At 40.8% G+C, this 23,898-nt stretch overlaps 1 long non-coding RNA gene across 1 annotated transcript in view; it reads right to left on the bottom strand.

The window, feature by feature from the left end:
* Nucleotides 1–985: 985 nt before the first annotated feature.
* LOC136867228 (uncharacterized) overlaps nucleotides 986–23,898 on the bottom strand; it is a 453,770-nt gene continuing 430,857 nt past the window's right edge. Inside the window, exon 4 of the long non-coding RNA XR_010859646.2 lies at nucleotides 986–1,189. This is a non-coding gene — a long non-coding RNA (uncharacterized lncRNA). The remainder of the gene's footprint in view (nucleotides 1,190–23,898) is intronic.

The raw sequence follows: 23,898 nt of genomic DNA, 5'->3' as shown, positions 1-23,898 counted from the left end.
AATGGCTGCACTCGGCTAGAAATAGCCACACGAAATTATTATTATCCATCTGATCCTCATAATAGTGGCTTCGATCTTGACTGAGGTCGATTGTGTTTCAGAGCGTTCAAATGCGACAAAACCATGTCATTGGATTCCGGAACGTTGAAAACTTCCGCGGGTCTTTATACCGACACTTCGGCGACTTTTAAAATATATAATAATTTGATGTGCCCCAAACAGTTATTATTATGTGTTATTGTCCGTCTCCTAGGCTAAATGTTTATCGTACGGCCGTCGGCTCAGAGGGCCGCGGGTTCGATTTCTGACCGGACCGAAGGTACGGTTAATTACAAAGTCTCGAGGACTGGGTGTTAGTGTTCGTTTTAATACACATATTTTCATCTACATACAACACATCACACTACCAACACCGCAAGAAGACGCAGTAGTGAATACATCTTTCCATGAGGGTTGGCATCAGGAATGATAGCCGGTCATGAAACTGGACCAAATCCACCTCAAATGCTGATCCCAATAAATTGGAAAAGAGGCTAGGAAATATTATTATTTGTAGTAGTAGTAGTAACAGTAGTAGTAAATGAATGTGTAACAGAGAGATCAAAAGGACTTAGGGTTCTGCGTGAGTGAGTGACATGATTAAATCAGCCATCCTCAGCTGCTTTTTTACAAAGTAGTTGTCGTGGAAGCTTAAACATTTTGCTGATGTTTTCTTAAATTAAAGCTACTGTAGAACAAAATGTAGAGCAATAAAACAGCATGTCATGGAGTAGCCTATCTTCAAACACACGGAAAACGCTACGTTCTCTTGTTCACAGCAGAAAACTGTAGGACGGTTCTTTATCACTCTAAATGGAACACCGAACAGAATCTCAGTTAAAACTTTATGCACACTAACATATCGTGTCGTACGCGAACTAGTTTATTATTGCTGAAAAATGGGAGTTGTGGAATTAGAACTATACATTTTTCTTAAACAATTTATTAACTATTTTGAGACTGGTTTTTGTTTACAATAAAGGGAGGACGTAAGTTGAGATAGTAGCTGCGTGCTATCCCTTCCCTCTTGACTGGATTTGTAATTCATATTATGGTAATGTGTGCTCTCTCTTCTCCGCGCGCTGCTCTCAGTACTTGTAAAACTGGGGCATTGTGTTTACGGCTCTTCACCTGAGCCCCACTTCTCGGTCTGCAACAAATGAAAACATAGCATAATAGTCATAGTTATCCAACATTTTTGAGTTACACACATATGTTTCACCTGATGGTTTATTTCAGAATATGTGTAACAAAAATGCCCTCCCAGGGCTTCGTATTCTAGAAAAAAATGCCTTGAAATATTTGTTGTATCAGGAATAAATGTATTTTGTAAGAAATTTTATTTTATAAAAATGCAATTTGATGTGAAATTAAACCGTAATATGTACATATTTTAGCGCTCAGTTTATACTCCACCAGGTCATAAAAATCACATTACCAGGATTATTTGAGACAACTTAGTAAACTAAAGATTAATCATACAGAGAAGGAGGTTGTTCATTGATACAGCATTCAGAAAACCGATATATATACTGTATATGTTTCTATTTGACTTCATTACACATGTTATTGCAGCAACAACCCATTAAGGCCTTGGCCTGCCAAGATGACTGCTGCTCAGCTAAATTGTTTACAGATACTGAAGTGCCATGTGGTCATCGTGTCGATACCCCCATTCGTATTGATTGGCTTTTTGACCGGCTAAGCTGACTCTCGTATCAGGCAGAAATTAAATTGGTCTAATGAGGCTGAGTGAATTCCATTACAGCTCTCAGTCCGGAATTAGATTACCTGGACTAGCTGGGAACTGAACCTTGGACCTCCGGGTAATTGGTGGGCACGGTACCCTTACAATATACAGGGTATTCTCAAATATGTGAGTAATAATCAGGGAATAGATAGCACACCCTACAACAACACAAAAAGTCCCTATGAACATATGCCCTACGGTCAATCGTCTGCGAGCTAACCCTGTTTTAATTATTAGCTAGAATGGGGGAGAGTTCGTATTACACTTAGGATTACGTTTGGAAACTTACAAGTCGTTACGGACATTGCAGTACTTCGCCATCGTGTGAAACAAGGTTACCATCGATGCCGGAATTGTTCGGACGTGTATAACGATCAGTTAGGTGACACGTTCAGGCGTGCATTCAGGCGCATGGTGGGCATTTTGGATATTTGTTGTATTAGTATACAGTGTCTCTGCTGGTACATCAATATGGTGACAGCTATTCGACATGGGATGTGCCAGCTAATTCCGTTGCCAATACTTCCCGTAGAAAGTTGGGAAGTCTGTAATACGTCGATCGACCGTAGGACATATGTTCATAGGAAGGCCTACTTTTTGTTTTGTTCTGGGGTGATGATGATAATGATGATTAATATTATAATTGTTATTATTATTATTATTATTATTATTATTATTATTATTATTATTATTATTGTACCGTGCATTTAAATTAAGCGCCTTTTAGAAGGCCATCTGCAACGTATGCTTTAAACTGTGTGGTAGAAGAAGTTTGAACATGTTTCAACAGAGGTCTCTACTGTCAACCTAGGTGCACCCTCTAATGAGAGGATGGACAATTTAATTTCAAGAAAGATTTAGCAGTCATCAGTTGGTAAAACTGAATTGTTTGTAAATTGTTTTTGGTGTTCTAAAGTTATCAACACTTCTATCTCTTCCCGCTAACTTACTGTAATATTGTAGCCAATAGGAAATTTTGTACATTTATTTAATTCACCAATGAGGACATTTTGGTATTTATTTGACTGTCCAATGGAAATTGGGGGTGTGTCAGGGCTTCGGCTCAGAGAAATCTGGAACCTTCCTCCCCGCTGTAAAAGCTGGGACATTTCGGGCCATGTTGCATTTTGATCGCTCCAATCAAGAGGTTTAGAGTGTGTTCGTAGCGGAGGCAGCGGAAGGGCTGCCTTGTCCATCTTCGAGAGGTCTACCAGGCCAAGCTAATGGCAGACTCCGTGTAATCATGTAATAGTCTGTGAAAGCTAGCTCAAGGGGAAGGTCTCAATTTCTTTCGAAATGTAACTTCTATTTCTCAATGTAAATTCTCAAGCAAGTCTAAGGAACGTAATGTAACTTGGGAGGATAGAGTGGGAACCCTCTTGTATTCCACATCAACTTGGCATTGAGGTGACTATGATTTTGTAATTCTTAAATTACGAAATAGAAAAACTTTATCACATACTTTAAAGTACAATTTGCAGATGACCTTTTAAAAGGCGCTTAATTTAAATGCACGGAGCGGGTGTACCTCCGGTACGATTATTATTATTACTGTTTCACGGGGGTCAAATTTAGGTCATCAGCCGGATATCTCATAAGCTTGATTTATTTACTGAAGTTCTATCTAACTTAACCATCAAATGTTGAGAGTACCTCCCGGAGGCCCAAGGTTCAATCCCCAGCTAGTCCAGGTAATCTGATTCTGGACTGAGAGCTGTAGTTATTAGCTAGAATTGGGGAGAGTTCGTATTGCACTTAGGACTACGTCTGGAAACTTACACGTCGTTACGGACACCTTATTCCATCTTATTCGACCATCAAATGTAGACATCATTATCAAAGACTTCATCCCACAATCGAATGAACAAATTAGGTGATTATGTGGATGTGAGTTTACATTATGGGGATAGTGGGTTTGAACACTATCATCGGCAGTCCTACAGATGGCTTTTCGCAGTTTCCAAATTTCACAGCCTTTGGTAGTCCCATTTGAGGACCCCGGGCTGATGACCTAACAAACAGATGTAACTACTACATTATACACCTACTCTAATCTGTTCCTTATATTCGTGCCACGACCGCTTCCTTCCCAATTCTAGCTCTTTCCTTCCCTTCGTCGTCATGGAATGTTGCCGTTTCTCTGGGTCATCAAGCGTTGAAAATATTCTTGAGTACTACATCTCGCTCATCTCAAATTATTTATCATTCATCTCACAATAGCCCAAAGGAAACGAATTCATTTCCCAAAATATTTCACTTTAAGCTGTAAATAAGACGTAATGCATATTCACTTCAGAAAGCCGTAACATTTTTGGTATTTTGCTATTTTTCATTCTTAAAACTCTTTATGATTTCATATTACTTAATTGTAAGATTTCTTTAAACTATACCAATTTCGGAAATATTCTACGCCACTCGATTCGTAGCCTATACCTTACTGCTTTCCTCTCTCATATTTTCAACATTTTCGAAATAAACTGCGAGTTATTAGAGTGAAATGGAATAAGATATGGTTGACGACGATCTCTAAGCTTGTGGTGTATCCCGTTTACACGTTGTAGATGTAAAAAAAAATTAATAATGTGGTATTCTGCGCTGGATAACTGAGATTCGAGGATAATTTTAAGTTTATCATCTTGTAAGTCGAAGGAAATTGGAGTGAAAAACTCTCTGAGAATGCATTATCCTGCTTACTTAGAGCACTGAACTCTCAGCTACCGAAGTTAGCGAAACGTAATTTCTTGAGCTCGTGGCCCGAGTCGTTCATCTTAGGAGCGAAGCCCGCCACGCCCCTCCTCGCCTGTCACTCAGGCAGGGCTAATCACTAGGCCTTTAGTGAACGTTAATGAGCACGGCCAGGTGTGGTTGGGCTTAATTATCGCCGTCTGCTCCCCCTCCAGCGAGCCTCGCTCTTAATAATAATAATAATAATAATAATAATAATAATAATAATAATAATAATAATAATAATAATAATCTGGAACATGGCATTGTATGGAAGTGAAATTTGGACAAAAACTCTCAGAAAAGCTTGTGAAATGTGGTGTTACGGAAGAATGCTGAAGGTAAGATCAGTGTCACGAATGAAGAGATACTGAATCGAACTGGCGAGAGGAAAATGACTTCGTGAAATTTGACCAGAAGACAGAGAATGCTAGGACACATCTTAGGATACCCAGGACTTATTCAATTAGTTTATGAGGGAAGTTTAGGAGGTAAGAACGCCAGGTGTAGACCAAGGCACGAATATAAGGAACAGATTAGAGTGGGTGTATAATGTAGTAGTTACATCTGTTTGTTAGGTCATCAGCCCGGGGTCCTCAAATAGGACCACCAAAGGCTGTGAAGTTTTAGAGAAACCACTAAAATCAATGAAAGTACCAAAATGAGGCGAACTAGGCAAGACGAGGAGTGAGGGAGTTTACCATTGCTTTCCTCACTGGGCCAACAGTACTACTGCAGTACAACTAACCCTATGAGCAGCACCTCTCATGTCCCTCAGACACACTGGCTGTGCTCTGAATGTCATTAATCAGCTCCACTCACATCCCAGAAGCTTCCATATTTTCATAGCCATGCATGAGACTGGGACTTCAGTGGAAGCTACACTTTGCTCTGGCCTGTGCCAAGAGACCCGTGGTGTAGGGGTAGCGTGCCTGCCTCTTACCCGGAGGCCCCGGGTTCGATTCCCGGCCAGGTCAGGGATTTTTACCTGGACCTGAGGGCTGGTTCGAGGTCCACTCAGCCTACGTGATTAGAATTGAAGAGCTATCTGACGGTGAGATAGCGGCCCCGGTGTAGAAAACCAAGAATAACGGCCGAGAGGATTCGTCGTTCTAACCACACGACACCTCGTAATCTGTAGGCCTTCGGGCTGAGCAGCGGTCGCTTGGTAGGCCAAGGCCCTTCAAGGGCTGTAGTGCCATGGGGTTTGGTTTGGTTTGGTTTTTGGTTCTGTGCCAAGAGAAGGACGCAAAAGTACTGTATCCATCAGGAAATGGCAGTAGTTACTTAGTAAAAATATAACACAGTGTAAGAGATCATGGACAGCTTCATCAAACCAATCTATGGACTGATGACTCTGATAATAATAATAATAATATTATTATTATTATTAATAATAATAATAATAATAATAATAATAATAATAATAACAATAACGTCATATACGCATTCATAATAGACGAAAATTGTAGGCTGTTGTCTCTTTCAGATTTCAGACTGAAAACCTCTGAGTTAACATATTAAATCTCGTGTCCTATTTTGAAGATAAGGCTTTAATGCTCTTCTAAACATAATAACAAGTTTCGATCAGTAAATTTATTACTGAATCGTTTCAATTAAGAACAACGTAACAGGCGAATACAGGTTATGAAAGTATGACCCATAGCACATAGCCCTGAGGTGAAACATCTAGTGATTAGGAGAGTACGAATATGTAAAACACCAAAACGAAATAACAATAGTGAAAGGACAAGAAGAAAACTACCTACGTAATTCCTTATTGACACCCACGTATTCACAGGACATGTTCATTAGTATGTTCTGCAGAAACTATTGGCATTTCAGTCACCTAGGTTCAGCATATGTCATGTTGCCTAGTAGGCACTGGGTCCTCCATGGGCACTGATAACTTGTTCCGTGCGTGATGGCATCGACGCGTATAAGGCGCGAATGGCGTCTTGGGGTATAGCCATCCATGCTGCATTCACCTGGTTCCACAGTTCATCTTTGGTGGTTGGCAATGGGTCACAGCACTGCACCCGTCGTTTAACCATATCCCACACATTTTCGATTGGCGAGAAGTCCGGTGATCGAGCGGGCCAGGGAAGTAGTCTGACATCCTGCAACAACAAAACGGCACGTGTTCATGCAGCAACATATGGTCGCGCTTTGTCCTGCTGAAATATGGCGTATGGGGTGTCGTGCAGAAAGGGTATGGCTACGGGTCGCAGGATGTCATTCACGTAGGTCAAACTGGTCACAGTGCCCTGGACACGCACCAACTATGATTTGTGAATGTACCCAATAGCATCCCACACCATAAGGCTTTGAGTTGGTGCTGTATGTCTTGTGCGAATGCAGTCAATGTGATGCCTCTCCCCCTGTCTGCAGCGAACCAAAATGCGGCCATCATTTTCAAACAAACAAAACCTGAATTTGTCCGAAAACACTATATGATGCCATTCTTCTCCCCAGTTACGTCGTTCCATACACCACTGCAGTCTAGCATGTTTATACACATTAGTCAAAGGTAGGCGGAGAAATGGACGACGCGCCCGTCACTCAGACCGGAATAAATGGCGACGGACTGTCATTGCTGATAGTTTACGATGTATTTCACTGTTCTAATGTTGCGCCAGAGCTGAGGAGGACAGTACGGTTCTCGCATACGTCTGCGAGGCATCCTGGACGTCTGCTGAAGTCACACTGATGCGCTACCTTCGGTTTATAGCGACAACGAGAGCAGCAGACACATTTTACCAGTCGGTGGTGGTGCGCAGATATATCGATGTGGAACCTGAACCTGAGGGCCGACATGCTTCAAAATCCTAATCACTTCAGAACATACTAATGCACATATCCTGTGAATACGAACATACTGTCTCTAGTCTTTCAAGGTGTTCTGGTTTCTATGAACATGAGTGTAGGTAGTTTATATCAGGTGTCCGACTCGTTGTCTGAATGGTCAGCGTACTAGCCTTCGGTTCAGAGGGTCCCGGGTTCGATTCCCGGCCGAGTCGGGGATTTTAACCTTCATTGGTTAATTCCACTGGCTCGGGGGCTGGGTGTTTGTGATGTCCCCAACATCCCTGCAACTCACACTCCACACATAACACTATCCTCCACCACAATAACACGCAGTTACCTACATATGGCAGATGCTGCCCACCCTCATCGGAGGGTCTGCCTTACAAGGGCTGCACTCGGCTAGAAATAGCCACACGAAATTATATATTATATCAGGTATTCAAAACAGTGTCAAATATTTTCTGAGAATAATGCCCATACTGGTCGCAATAAATACACTGATATGCCAAAAGTCATGGGACAAAAGTCCAGTGTCGCGTAGGCTCTCATCTAGCTCGGAGAGATTGTGACCCATGCCGTTTAGGTGCTACCCACAGCTTCCTGCTATTTGTAGGTGCGACGTCTTGGGTGTGATTGGACCTCACCCTCACGTTCACTAATGATGACAGTGTTCATGTCAGTTGAACAAGGAGGCTACAGCTGTCGTTAAAACTCTCGAGAACTCTCCTCGGACTAATACTAGACAACTTGGCCCCGATGACAGGGAGCTGTATTCTGCTGGAATATCTCATAGTTGTAGACTTAGGTACGTGAAGTTCACGAAGTACTGCAAATTGTCACCAATCAGTTTAGCGCAACAGTCACTAGTCAACGACCTGTTCAAGTGGATCAACAGATCCAGTGCATGCCACATGAACACACCCCATACCATTATAGAGCAACCACCAGTCTGCATGCTGCCTTATTGACAACTGGGGTCCATGGTTTCAAGGGGCCTTCGCCATTTCCGAACCCTACCATCAGCTCGAAACAACCGGAGCAGCGACTCATTGGACATAGATACACGTCTCTAGGCCTCCAGGGTCCAATTAGTAACATCACGCACCCAGGTTAGACGCTGTGCCCGGTATCATGGTGTTAACAAGGGCACCTTGACAGGTCTTCTCCTGCCATGTCCCATTGATGTTAAAGAACGGTGTGCTGACCTGCTGGAGTCTTCTACCTCCTGCACTGAATGTGGATGTGTTCTGAGCCAGTGTCTGTTACCACGGACAGTTCTAGCCAGACACGGATAACCGGGATCATTAAGCATCCGTGATCTGACACTGAGCACACTGTCGGTAGCAATGAGGTACTCTCGGCACAGACGTTAAAGTTAAATGTTCGCATAACTCCGGCAATGGAATGTTACATCCATCTGGTTCCCATTATCATGCCCCGTTCGAAATACAATAATTCACGTCGCCTTGCCACGACCAGCACGGACGTTGTTTACACTCAACCTAGAGTTGTCAGATCACATCTGATACAGGTCTCGACACTTTCAAGACGTCACGAAACGGTGGCGCCACCGACTGTTACCTTTAAATACTGCTATCCCATAGATTTTGTCATGCCAGTGTAACCCTGGTCAGCACAATCATTCAAACCGATTCAATAAACTAGTCCCTAATACTTAAGTAATCCTGACCAAGCAAATAACAAGAAATTATTAGTTATTTCTTTAACAATAACTCCCAGATCTTAGCTCGTCCTCCACATTTCACCTTTACCAATTTTCACTGAATACAACGTTCAGGGTCAGCGGATGCAGAGTGGGTCTCGGACAATAAATGGCCAGGACTGGTCCGTAGTCCGACAGCTTTGTACTCTGACCGGCCAACCGAGGAGAGGAGGGTGGCCACAGCTCTACAGTGACTCTACGCCTCTGTATTCCGGTGACGGAGAGGGGCTGGTCCCCACCGGCTGCTCTGAGAATTGTTTTCCGTGGTTTTCCATTCTCCTGAACGAAAGCGATTGCCGGGACAATTCCTAGTTTAGGCCACGGCTACCAACCCTCTCCACCTTCTCCTCACATCTGCTACCCCGATACAAATCTCTTGGCCTGAGAGACGGCATCAACGTCTAGGAGTCCCGCTTCCCCCTTCAAGGGAGGAATGAAAACTTTTCGTCGTAGTACTACGACGTTCCAGTCTAGCCTAAGCAAACATCGAGTGCAGACGTGCTGGGCGATTATGCCGGTAGAGCGGGAGTGGAGTGTGAGCGGTGAGTGCAAGAGATAAGACGAGAGTGAAGAGGAAGATGATTGGTGTGGACAAAATATCGGGTAGTTATCGGAAGATGGCAGGGGAGAAGGAAGAAGGAAACAGCCAAAAGAGAAGAAGGTAAAGTGGAAATAAGATTGAAGGGTGAGATGATATTGGTGGTAGCGGTGATTACGGCGCTACTAGTTATAGCGGTCGTGGAAGTAAACCCCGGCCCGACTTCCAGTGGCAAGATGAGCTGGCAAGATGTGGAGGTCATAAGGAGGGTGGTAAAGGAGGTTGTGGAAGAAGTATGCCCGTTTGAGCAGATTCAAAATATGATTCAGGAACAAGTGTACTACTATACCGTAGGAGTTATTCTCCACGGCCTTGTAGTTTTTAATTGCTCTGGGCGATATCCGACAAATGAATAGCGTTACAAAAATGTTGCCAAGTTTGGGCTGGGAAGACTTGGGAGAAAGGAGACGAGCTGCTCGAATAAGTGGTATGTCCCAAGCTGTCAGTGGAGAGATGGTGTGGAATGACATTAGTGGACGAATAAGTTTGAGTGGTGTCTTTAAAAGTAGGAAAGATCACAATATGAAGATAAAGTTGGAATTCAAGGGCACAAATTGTGGCAAATATCCGTTTATAGGAAGGAGTATTATGGATTGGAATAACTTAAAAAGGAAGATGTTCAATAAATTTCCAATATATCTTTAAAATCATTTAAGAAAAGGCTAGGAAAGCAACAGATAGCGAATCTGCCAACTGGGCGACTGCCCTAAATGCAGATCAGTAGTGATTGATTCGATTTGATTGTTAGTCTGAGTAATAAGCACAGTATCCATAATTGATTGGCCAGTTCGTTAGTTATTCTCTTTCATCTTATATCTTTCAGCAGGACAAATTCAGTTATTCGCACGTAATACGTTATAGTCTTCCATTTAAGGTTATAATTAATTTCAGTATCAAAATTATTTGTATTTTCATGTTAGCCTACTTTTTTTCTCTCTAGACGTTTAACGTTGTACGACCCCGAGAGGTTTTTGACGATGATGGGTTAGAAAAGAGTTAGGATTGGCAAGGAAGCGATCCTGCCCAACTTTTACCTAGTGTGAAGATGGGAAACCACGGAAAACTATCTTCAGTGTTGCTGATAGTGGGCTTCAAATAATTCAGGATGTCCTGAATGAAACTAAAGGCTACATGCCCTGAACCAAGCAGACATGTGGCTCAGTTTCTGTTTACTAATATTTACTGACATTCTGTTACTGACAGAAATTGCTACAGTTTTCTGTATGAAGTAAAAATCATATTGTTCCTCTTGAGATATTACATCCTATTTGAGAACATCCCATAGTCTATTCCCCAAGCTAAGTACATACCCGCTGTAAAATAATGTGGATTTAATGTGTTCACTAAATGCTTCCACATAAATTTATATGAAATAGGGCGCTAACATTACGCATATTCTCGATCTAACCTCTAGCGGTTTAGCAACCGACTGATGGAATAATGGATGTATTCAAGGTCATCCGTAAGTCACTGTATAACCTTTATGGGTATAGTGTACAAGTAAACATAAGAGTAAAATATTACATACAAATTTTTTTCTGAAATTGCTTTATTTCAAAGTAATGCAATATAATGATTCCATGAAAATGCCATACCGATGTGTAAATTACCAAATTGATGTTACGGTTTCTTGTTCAAGAATTATTGTAATCGTTCAATACCATGCTAATAGACATACCATGATGCCCAGCAAGACATATGGACGAAATATTTGTTTTAACATTTGTAAACATTTTTTCATCCAGTTATATCTTGAATTCCAATTCATGGCCTATATTTTTCGTGGGCTTAAACGTTTCCTAAAAGTCCAAATTAATTTTAACATCAAACCCCGAGAAAGTGTTGAGTGAAATTTTTGAGATATTAATGAAGTTAAATGGAAGTTGAGAGAAACGAAGGCGAAGTGCAGAGAGCATAACAGCATGAATGTGTAAACATTTTTCATCCAGTTATATCTTGAATTACAAAGCGATGACCTATATTTTTCGTGGGCTTAAACGTTTCCTAAAAGTCCAAATTAATTTTAACATCAAACCCCGCGAAAGTGTTAAGGAAAATTTTCGAGATATTAAGGAAGGTAAATGAACGGTCCAGTTTCAATGCCATAGGATATTCGCCGTTTTTATACATATCAAATCTTGTTGTACGCAGAACATTTTTAATGAAATCATCGAGGACCGTCACTGGCTTCTTCCTCTAAGGATTATTCTCTGGTGACCTGAACACCGCATTATTTTTATTTCCGAAGCTTGTTTTATCCTCTGTACTGTTTGCAGGCCGATACCACACGCGAGTGCTGTCTTCTTTTGAAGCGTGGCAACATGGCGTTCCTCACCTTCTCCACCTATGAATGCCTGCTGCTGCATGCTTACCATATACAAATACACTTTAAATACTATTTCCCTCGCCTGTCGACGAGATACTTGTCTTTTTGCTCTTCCTGGATCTATCGTACACACGCAGATAGTTCCCTAAATTCGTTGATTATGATATTTAGAAATAAAACTCGAAACACCCGCACAAACAGGCACCTCTTACTGAAATGATTCTATTGGCTCAGCGGAAAACCAGTCATACTACAAAGCGCCCGAATGTTACTGCGTAACCCTCTTCAAACCGCCTTCGGGCTGCGTTCTACTCTAGTACTTACCTTGAGAGATATAGGGGAGTCCCCATCTCCCAACTCTTCACGCGCTGAAATGCAAGATGTCATTTGAGTGATTACCAGAAAACCTGTGATGCGATTTAAACGAAAGTAGATCAATAATTCTAGGACGTCAAGATCTACGAGTACAAAATGAATATCTATACGACTCTGTGAGAGCGGAGCGATTTTCCCATGGGGGTGAAGTTTACCCTCTCCATAGCTGAGCCTAAGCTGCTCAGTGTTTCCGATATGGTGTTAGACAGAGGTCTACTCCACGTCAGTCCGATACGCATTCACAGTGCAGTTACAATTTCCTTGTGTAAAGTGTCGTGCGTGGATATATGAAAAACTAATCCAGTGTACATTAAGGGAATGCAGATAAGTAATATTAGTGCAGGCTAAAATGAAGAGGTTTAGAAAGAACAGGTAATATCACAAAAATCGTCACTATGCAGTTAGTCATTGACTAAGAGAACCAGTAGTTATCGTACCGAGATTAATGTTTGTGCAGTTGTAGGAGACAATCAGCCTAACAAGTAAACGTTGTTGGATTAGCCAGGAAGTGCTCCATAAATGAACAGTGACCCTCACGTAGGAACGAACAAGACCAATAAATATTTCTTTTTACAACGATCGGTAATCGAGTAGCGATCTTCAGAGACAGTAACCGCTACTTTGGTAGTCCATTCTAGTCTGTGAGTGGATCTATCAATGTCATGTTATTCGAAGATATATAAACAGTGCTTCAAATAACCGATTCCTAATTTGTTCGCATGTATGCTAGTACTCGTCGAACCTAGGATTCAACACTGCAAGAACGCGCCTGTGTGCCTGCGAAATTCCTGTGTGAAGACAACGCAGAACTTCTAACAGTAGGGGATTGCAGAACAAGACACCATGGATTCAACCCCGAAGGAGATAAACCTAGGACTTCCTGCTAACGAGACGCCAGTTATGGATAAGTAAGTCCATATGGGTACACCCAGATGACAGCAGGTTACACACAGCAAATTATAAGCACATTTCATGATATTCCTCAGCGTGAAAAAAAGCCGTGTCGCATTAATGTGTAAACTTAAATTTGTAAATAGAATATATCAGCGTACATTTTGATGCTCATTGTAACGTGTAGGTGACGCAATATGCGTGTTTCGATGGGGTAAAATTTCTTTATTAATTTTAATTTTTATCTACTGTAATTATTGGTTAATCACTAAGTTATTCCGTGCATTTTGCATGAAGTAGTATATAAGGCCCTATAGTTTGTAAGGTGTGAGTGAAGCATTCGTAAGAGTGGATTTAGATAATTCAGCGGACTTCATAATCCATTCAAATTTTAATCAACTGATATGGTTCTTCTCAGTATTTCAAATATAGATTATTCAGATGCTTCACAACTTTATTGCATGCGTACAGTTACTTTCCCGCTTAGTCTTAAGGATGCTGACGACTGGAGAGAGAGGAAGGTTGACTCGAGGTGCGAACCATGACCGTAGATAGTTACGCGAGTGAATGATATGTTAAATAAAATCCCTGTCGATTACGATCTTCTCAATGTGTAAGTAACGTGGTTTTGAGGTACACGTGTGTGAAAATGAAGGGTGAAACCGTATATGTGAAAATGTATAAGGCGACAGATTTGATAATAATAATAGTAATAATAATAATGTTGATAAAGTGAACTAATACTGAGTATGGTTGAGGCATTGATAATAATAATGATGTTTGAAGGTATCCCTAAATGGTCATACGCCTGGAGAATAACGAGATAATTGAATTAAGAATTACTTGTTTGTATCTGGGTGAAAGTGAAAGTGTTTACTAAGCTGGAGGAAGCCAATGCTGTTCACAGAGTGAGAGAGAGAGAGAGAGAGAGAGAGAGAGAGAGAGAGAGAGAGAGATTTATGGCCTTCAGGATGGGCGAGTGCCAGGCCGTAATTGCGGGTCCCGTTAAGTCTGTCAACCGCTCGCAGAAACCACATAAGATGTTTATCTCATTTCACACTGCACTGAACGTTCACGTGTCAATAATTTGTTACTATTAATGCTGTACGTTTCATGATCCGATAGGTCATGTACACTCCTACAATTTTATATTGAAATTAGACCGTAGTAGGGATTTTCAGATATCACCTCGAAGTCAAGATAGCGTGGTTCGATACTCAATTGGTATCGACGTCCTTGGATCAACACCAGGAGACCTGAAGGGGTCACAGATTCTCGGAACCATTAAAATGTGTGGATTGTATGTTGTATTTATGTATTTATAGGTTAATGCTTCGTTGTAATATGTGCCTGTATTTTATGTATTGTATAATTGTATGTTGATTTCTGGTGAGTTACAGGATAACCAACATCGTGTGTCCGCTTTGTAAATATTAGAATAAGTTACTACCCCGGAGAAATGGGTATATTTCGATAGTGTGATGAATAATTAATGTGATAATGTAGACTTTATTAGCGACAGGCGATGGCATGATTTTCATGATAGGATAAATATACAGGAATGTTTTATCGTCATGTCAGAACAAAACCACGCTCTAAAAATGTTATTTCTTTTCTCACGAGAATGCCATCCTTTTCATATTTTTTTTGTTTTGTTACGTAATAATATAGTGGATACCCACGAGTATCAATATTAAGGTAGAGGGACAGATCCCTATTAATCAATAATGTAAATGTATATGCGCAGTGATAATGAGTGACTGGGTAATGCCAGAATGAGATTCAAAAGTGACCAAGACTGGTAAGACATTTCATGGCATTACCATATGATAAAGTTCAGTGTTTGAAAATTGCCACGCAGGCAATAATAAGGCATTTTTCGCGCGTGTGTGTGTGTGTAAATATTTTCATGTGGCGCTCTCAGTAATTTGTATTTTTGAATAGGGAACAATCCATTCTTATCAGTTAGTAGATTAGCGTATTCGTCTTACTACAGCACCCTACTTTCAATATATTTAGATTTTGTGCCCACCTTATTTAATGAAAAGAACCATTGACTCGTATGCTCTTGAGCGTAGGCTTTGTGCCAGTTGAAAGTAGGGAGGATGGGACTTCGATGCCCCGGTTTGATTTCCGAAAAACTTCATCCAGAAGATTTCCATCTAAATATTTATTTCTGAGGTTAATTTTTATATTCAGTACTTTGTCGAGCCCGCGACACGTGCATTATGATTATATATAGTTTAAAATATCTTATTACAAAAGAAAGGTTCAGAAAAACATTTTGCAATAGCTCATATCTTGTGACATGAGCACGCTAAGAATAATGCACCAAATAACGTGTATTTTCCATGCCTTGATATTTACAAGTATTTTTGATGCTCAACTTTTTATATGTGGAAATATGGCTTTTCCTGTATGTAAATTGTTATCAAGTATAATTTTCCTAATTCTCTTCGTAGTTTGAAAGAACACTATTTGTTTAGGACAGATTGAGGTCAGTCAGTCAGTCTCGACAAACGTAGGAAAAGTCGTCTACACTGCGCAATAATCGATGGATTAAATTTCCTTCGGGATCCTATGTCACCCCAACGACATAAGTAAAATCATATTTGAACACTTTCTTCTACAGTGAATCATTTTCCCGCTATGGCACGTGGTTGATTGTATTTATAAACAAATTACATTCTTCCCAGAGTTCATGTATGTAAGATTCACGTATTTAACTAAGATAATATACGCACCGTAAACTCGCATTAAATGAGTTCTACCCAGCATTGAACTCCACCCAGTGCAACACAAAAAATAAAAATAAAATAATTCCTCCCCGCGCGACTAAACAAAGGGATCACAAGTTCAACACAAACTACGTACAGTGGAGTACGTTCAGTTTACCCCAAAGCATGTTCATGAAAGTGCAGACACAGACGAGCTCGGCGTTGTACTGCTCTTCGAATATCACATACCCCGTTCAAACCTATGCTAAGTAAACAAAGTCCTTTCTTATCGGAATCAACCGTGCGTGTGCAAATGAATAGCAATCATGCAATGTAATATAATCGTTAGTGAATAGCACCAACTCTTTAGAAATGAAACACGATGAAGAGGTAAAATTCACCAGTGAAATTCACAAGATTTTAATCGAGATCACATGCATTCTGGCCGTGGAGGAATTATTTTCCACAGGCCACACGACGATTGAGTTTCGCTTCTGTCAATCTTTAATCGCTGTGTAGGCGAACATGACACATGATTTTAATGCCTAACAAGATAAGACATAACTCCTAAATCAATCACCTCTACATTACTCCCACAAAGTTAGCAAATTCACTTAGGAATTACTATGCTTTTTTCATCTAACACTACTCACAATGTTTTATTTAATCTCTCCTTGCGTAAATCGTGTAGAGCTTTGTACATATTGCTGAATACAGGTCGAACAGATTATCTACTACTGAGTTCATTTAATAATACATCCAATTCGTAAACAACAGTTACGAAGATAGCTGGGCTTATGTTCATTATTATTAATAATAATATGTTTAAGGTAATTGTAATTCTTAAGAAACTCTGGAGCACTGGTTATTTAACGTGCCAATAACTCAAATGAAGTGGGCCACTCGCATTAAGGACTCTTAGACCCAAATCTTCTGCACCGGTGTTCGACTCCGTAATTTCGCTCATGGAACGCACGTACATTATTTAAACAACAACACTGCGTATCCATTGCTACCCTTAAATGGGCGCTGGTCTTGTAAGACAGGTGTCAATAATCACATCCATAATTTATGGAAGCAGGGCTGATCGAATCTACAGTATAATACAAATATACTTTATACTTCCTTTATTGAACGTACTTTTTGACCATAAATCATACCGTTTAAAGTTCCTGCATTACTGTTATTCCAGCCTTTCCTTTCAGACCGCCATTCGTTGACTTCTCGTCCTTTACTCAAACAGCCATAACACATGTCATGTTTTATGTGTCGTAATTAGCCGCAAGGCTGCACTATATTATTTCAGACCATCCATATGCCAGAAATGAGATATAGACTAATAAAGTGGATTCCTCAGTACTTGTCGTGGGTTCCCATTTCATTACAATGAAATTAACTTTTGTATCGCAAAGCGTTCTTGTATGATAAATCACCGACAGTCAATCTTTGAAGATAACCTACAGAAATACTAAATAATATTATGAAATTCTTGACTCGTGCATCTGTCATATTAAGCTGGAGGTATAGGCCAATTCATGGCCATTATTGGAGCAACTATTCGTGGAAGATACGGTATGTGAAGTGAGTTATTGAGAATTTTAACGTAAAATCGTGAACGATGATATTTCAAGAGTAATGTCTAAGGCAGACGAAAATATTTTGCTTATAATAATAATAATAATAATAATAATAATAATAATAATAATAATAATAATACCGAGCTCGATAGCTGCAGTCGCTTAAATGCGGACAGTAATTCGGAAGATAGTGAGTTCGAACCCCATTGTCGGCAGCCCTATCCGTGTCGGTGCGACGTAAGGCAGCTTGCAATAATAATAATAATAATAATAATAATAATAATAATAATAATAATAATAATAATAATAATAATAATAATAATAAGAATAATAATAATCGGCAGACCAAATCCACGGAACACTCACACACCATATCAAAAGTGAAATTTATGGGTGAAATATCTAAACCATTTAGAATAAACACAGGTGTAAGGCAAGGTGATATTCAACTGCGTCCTAGAGAAAATAGTAGGAATTCGGAATGAAAACTGAAAGAACACTAGCTATTACCAGTAACACTGGGAAGAAAGAATAGAGGTGTTTAAATGAACTGTCAAGAATATGGAGATGATTTCGCCAGGCTTTAAGAAAACCTGACAAATCCAGCAAAACAAGGCAACCTTTTGCAAGAGATAGCTAACAAACCAAGTTTAAGAATTTCAGTAGAGAAACTAATTTATGACAAATATAAAAAGTACTCCACAATTTCTAATAACATACATTGGTTGACTAAGTAAGGTAAATAAATTCAAGTATTTGGAAGAATAAATTCAAGAAAACGGTTTAGAAAAATCGGCTGATGAAGACAATTTTGTTTTACGTCGCACTGACACAGAGAGTTCTTATGGAGACGATGGGATAGGAAAGGCCTAGGAGTGGGAAGTAAGCGTCCGTTGCCTTGATTAAGATACATCCGCAGCATTTGCCTTGTGTGAAAATGGGAAACCACAGAAAACCATCTTCAGCGCTGATGACAGTGGAGTTCTAACCCACTATCTCTCGAATTCAAGCTGATAGCTACGTGACTGAAACCGCGCGGCAACTTGCTCGGTCGCTATAGAAGAAAGGACAAACACAATGGAAAGAGCATACGGTACAACTAGGAATAGGCCTATCTACAACAAAAAGTGTTTATCTAAAAAACCTCAAAACACAACACTACAGCACAGTAGTCAAACCGGAATGCCTACACGCGAGTGAATGTCTAGTACTGAATTACAAGCTCAATAAATTAGAAGTGCTTGAAAGAAGAATTACACGGAAAATACATGGTCCACTAAGAACTGCAGAACTCAGGAAATCAAGAATTAATTATGAAATATATCGGAACATAGAAAACATAAAAGAAACTATACGGAAGAAGCGATTGATACTTTTTGGACGTTTTTACAGAATGAATGGCAACAGGTTAACCAAACAGATCTTCAAATAGGCCTATTTTTGGAACAAGAAATCAACAACAACCTGAATTCATGAAGTCAAGAGAGATTTTGAAAGAAACAGTATAGAAGAAGCAACAGAAAGAGAGAGAGATTTTTAGAAAGAACGTGTCTGGAAGGACTCCAAGGATGGAAGGGAATGAAAATAGACTCAAAATGGTCGGAGGAGAGGAAAAAAGAGAGACAGTGAAAAGACGAACAAGTAGTCGAATCCTTGGCTGAATGATCAGCGTTGAACCCTTCGGTTCAGAGGGTCCCGGGCTTTATTACCGGCCGGATTTTGGATTTTAATTCCGTGTGATTAATTTTTCTGGATCGCGGGGTGGTTATCTGTGTCTGTTCCAACACTCTCCTCTTCATAATCAGACAACACACCACATTATCAACCACCACAGTGTAACCGTACAACAGGGTTACAGATTCCATTCAGTATTTATTATTATTATTATTATTATTATTATTATTATTATTATTATTATTATTATTATTATTATTATCATCATTATTAATCCGATTCATTAGATTTTATATTCTGTTTCTCATCATTTAGACTGTAATAATTAGGCATCACGCATATTATTGTATTTAATCATAGGTTAAGTGAAATTTGTTTGTAATTATTCTGTATTGTTGTAAGTGAGGTTTGTTGGTTTCATACAGTCATGCTATGGCATGTAACTCTGGCTAGATGAGCTGGCATAGTATTTTGCAATCGAGGCTATGTTTAACTGAGAATGTTGTGTGCAAGTAGAATTCCCGGTGACGCATGAAACTTAGTCATCTGCAATCCGCTTGGGCACGCTTAGACAACACTTGACTGATGACGTCAGTGCGTGGGCACGTGATTGCGACCAAGTGTCAGTATTCGCCAGCTACTGTATGCGAAGTGGAAGGGATGAACAGAGAGTAGGGAGATGAGTCGTCATCGCGAGGTTATAAAAGTCGATGCAACGGTGGTGAGAGGTATTCAGATCATATCGTTCAGATCATATCTATCAGATCATATGTATCAGTCAGATGTATCAAATGGAAGAAGTGGTCTTAGAGTGAAGGTCAGAGCTAAGAGTTGTGTTTTCAAGCGGTCTTGTAATAATCGAGGAGGTCTACAAGTGGTGGTTGTATCCGAGCAGAGACGGGTACTATGCTGATAAAGAAACATCATCATCTTGTGAGGATGGACTTCACAAGATGTTTCAATAATATTGTCAGTTACTTATAATATATTGAGTGGACGTAATTACATTGGAGCTCCCTACACGCGTACATGGTATGTAGGCCAACTCCTTGTTATATAAGAAGATAACAGCAGACGGCTCCCGACTTCAGCTCATAGGTTTTCCCAAGAATTTCAAGTTCAACAGCGGCGTATGCAGACATCAGGTAATTAAAGCATCAGACATGTTATGCATTCATAACATGAAGAAGAATGTAATCAGCGGCGATATCACATCTCACTTCAAGTTCATGCCAATAGCTTTTTTTGTTTAGATAAAAATTTTCCTTTTATTAGTAGCGCAAATCTCACTATATATATTTTTTTGTTAAATTAAAAGACGTCAATGATTGTTCATTGTGACGTAAATTATAGTCATAAACTCAGTTTTATTTTAATTATAATAAGTGATACCAGTTCCATGTACAATCCTCAATTGTGGAAATGCAACAGTAATTTAATATTGTCCTGATCCATATCCCTGTATATTGCCAGATATGTGAGTTTATCACCTCACGCCTTGAGATAATTGATTTAAGAGGTATGCTCTACCGAATTTTGTTGTTTTTCTTAAAAAAGCAACTGGCGCTCAAACAGAAGTTATTTATATTGTGTGGAAGATATGAAGGTATAAGAGTAGTGGTTGGAGTAGCCACAACAGAAACACACAATATTTACAGGGTTGGCGTCAGGAAGGGCATCCTGACCTAAAACAGGGCCTAATCCACATGTGTGACGCACGTCGCACCCTCAACCCGCAGTGTGTGGGAAAAGCGCCTAGCAATCGACGGAATGTATCAGCGGCGGTTCGAATCCTGCATCGTTCAGATATTTTTGCATTGGTATGATGTTTGAATACGTAAACACAGGCCCAAGTTTGCCACATTCAAACAGTAGAATGACGATGTTATTTATCTTGTGCCCTGCGCATACTCAGCTGGTTAGGGCCTGAATGTACTGTAATCTGTGCTGTCATTCGGCATGTTTTCCACAGAGGAATGCTTTGACATGCTCCTCATTTACGGTAAGCAAGACACAACGCGTTGGAGGCACTACGTCTGTACCACAAACGGTATCCTGACAGGCGACACCCGGCTGCTACAACATTCCGCCGTGTTGAAAGACGCCTAAGGACAACAGACGTGATTTCCAACCAGCCACCAGTCCTCGATAGGCCTGTTACATCGGGTGAAACAGAAGAGGCCGTTCTGGAGGCAGCTCGTAATTATCCACACATCAATACAAGGGCGATTTCACAACAGGTGAATACCAGCCAGCCGCCCGTCTGGCGAATACTGCATGAACATAAATTTCACCCATACCGTGTTGAGCTACACCAAGAGCTCCATGGCCGGGATTTCGAAGCTCGAATGGAGTTCTGTCGGTGGCTATTAGGCAGGCTGGATAATGATGCAACATTCTTATCGCATATCTTGTTCTCGGACGAATCGCTCTTACACAATAATGGGAACGTCAATCGCCGCAAAATGCACTATTGGAGTCCGGACAATCCTCACTGGGTGCGACAAGCGGCCCATCAAGTACGATGAGGAGTGAAGGTTTGGTGTGGAATATTGGCGGATCGCCTAATTGGACCTTATTTCTTTGAGGAACATTGAAGAGGCCCACGCTACCTGCACTTTCTGCGCCAAGAACTCCCACTGCTGCTGGAGGATGTGCCCTTGAACGATCGTTCAACAGGATAGAACTCCACCACATTCAACTTTGCCCGTTCGTAACCATCTGAACGAGTAACTGCCAGGGAAAAGGATAAGACGAGGAGGCCCTGTTCCTTCGACCACCATACCACATATTTAACGCCATTAGACTTCTTTTTGTGGGGACATTTGAAGAACGTTGGTTACACCCAAGCGCCGGAAAACCACGAGCAGCTCCGGCAACTCATCACGGACGCCTGCCGAGCAATTACCCCTGGAATGCTTCAGCGCGCAAGACGATCTATTGGACACCGGGCCCGAATGTGCATAAACTAAAACGGTCATCACATCGAGCTTTTGCTGCGATAAAACATTGTCAGGGCAGTTGTGTTCCTATTATTTCTGGTCTGCATGTGTCCAGCCTGCTAATTAATCGACCCTTCTTAGGGCCACAAACACATTCATTCACACACAATTTGCACGAAAGCGGGTATTGAACTTACATTACGTGCGGTACGTATTAAACAAATATATCAATAATGTGTAATCTTCGCCCCGGCCTCGAACATCCCACTTGACTTTCAAGCCCTCTCCGCCACGCCTTTAAAAACTACACTAGGGTTCCGCACGGCATACTGGGCAGCTTAGAGCAAGTATTACGTTCACTGCGGTAACAATATCAATTTATTGTTTCGCCGGAGTGTCAAGTTCATATGATCTAGAAGGCACACGCATATCTTCTAGTGTTTAATACGAGTATACCATTACGGCGTCCTATCATGGTGAGGCAGTAAATACCAAGATATGCGGTTGTGTTGTCTGAGCATACCGGCAGGCCAGATGCTTTCAGGACGGAATGATTATAGTGGGTTGCATAAAACACATTGGAAGGGGCGGCTGAATCACGCTATGTAGTTTGCCTATATGTCTGTCAAGGTACGATTCGTCCCTCAAGGGACTTATATTACTTCAAATCAAACCATATATTTAGAATAAGGTAACGGTCCTATCCATGATTTAAAGCATGAAAGGCAGGCTTGTTCCTCATTCGTCTTTCCGCCTGTAACAAGACTTTCATTCAAGCTAAGGGACGACCCTGATTTTTAGCGCCAGTAATGTGAATTGCATTATTGATGAATAACTCATTAACATATTATCAAAATAAAGGCGCTATCTTTTTGAGCTGGAATTGGCTGGATCGCTCCTGGTTAAGTCCGGTGGTATTTGAAGGGGCTCAATTATGTCAGCTCCGTGTCGATAGATTTATGGGCACGTAAAAAATATCCACCGGGATAAAATTTTGACACCTTGGTGGCTCCGAAAACCGTTAAAATGTAGTACTTTTTAATTTTTTAAGGCTATTTTTTTTTCTGCTAGTTGCTTTACGTCGCACCGACACATATAGATCTTGTGGCGACGATGGGACAGGGAAGGGCTAGGAGTGGGAGGGAAGCGTCCGTGGCCTTAATTAAGGTACAGCCCCAGCATTTGCCTGGTGTGAAAATGGGAAACCACGGAAAACCATTTTCAGGACTGCCGACAGTGGGGTTCGAACCTACTATCTCCCGAATACTGGATACTGGCCGCATTTAAGCGACTGCAGCTATCGATCTCGGTGCTATTTGTTTGGGGTGTTGACCTATGAAGATCTTTTGTCCTTACTTACAGCATATGTGAGGAACCTGCATGTATTACCTATATAAATGGCGGAACTGTAAAGTGTTGAATGTGAGGAAATGAACGTTAAGGACGACACAAGCACCCAGTCCCCAGGCCCATTTACAATTAAAAACCTCTCACCCGGCCGGGAATCGAACTCGGGGCCGCCGGGTGACAGGTGGACATGTTGCCCCCTACATTGCGGGGCCGGACAAAAGTGTAGTTAATGCGACGTGAAACTATCATAGGATGCCAGCAATATTAAATGATAGTACATTTTTGCCAGTGTAATAGTTTTCCAAACTATCAATGTGAAATTAATTATTTTCTTACTAACCTGTTCAGCGACGATCAGCATTCTATGGATTTTGAGAAACAAGTATTTGGTCTTCTGTTCATTA

The sequence above is a fragment of the Anabrus simplex genome, chromosome 1 (genome assembly GCF_040414725.1).
Source record: "Anabrus simplex isolate iqAnaSimp1 chromosome 1, ASM4041472v1, whole genome shotgun sequence".
NCBI classification, from domain to species: domain Eukaryota; kingdom Metazoa; phylum Arthropoda; class Insecta; order Orthoptera; family Tettigoniidae; genus Anabrus; species Anabrus simplex.
This window is presented reverse-complemented; position numbering and strand designations above follow the sequence as displayed.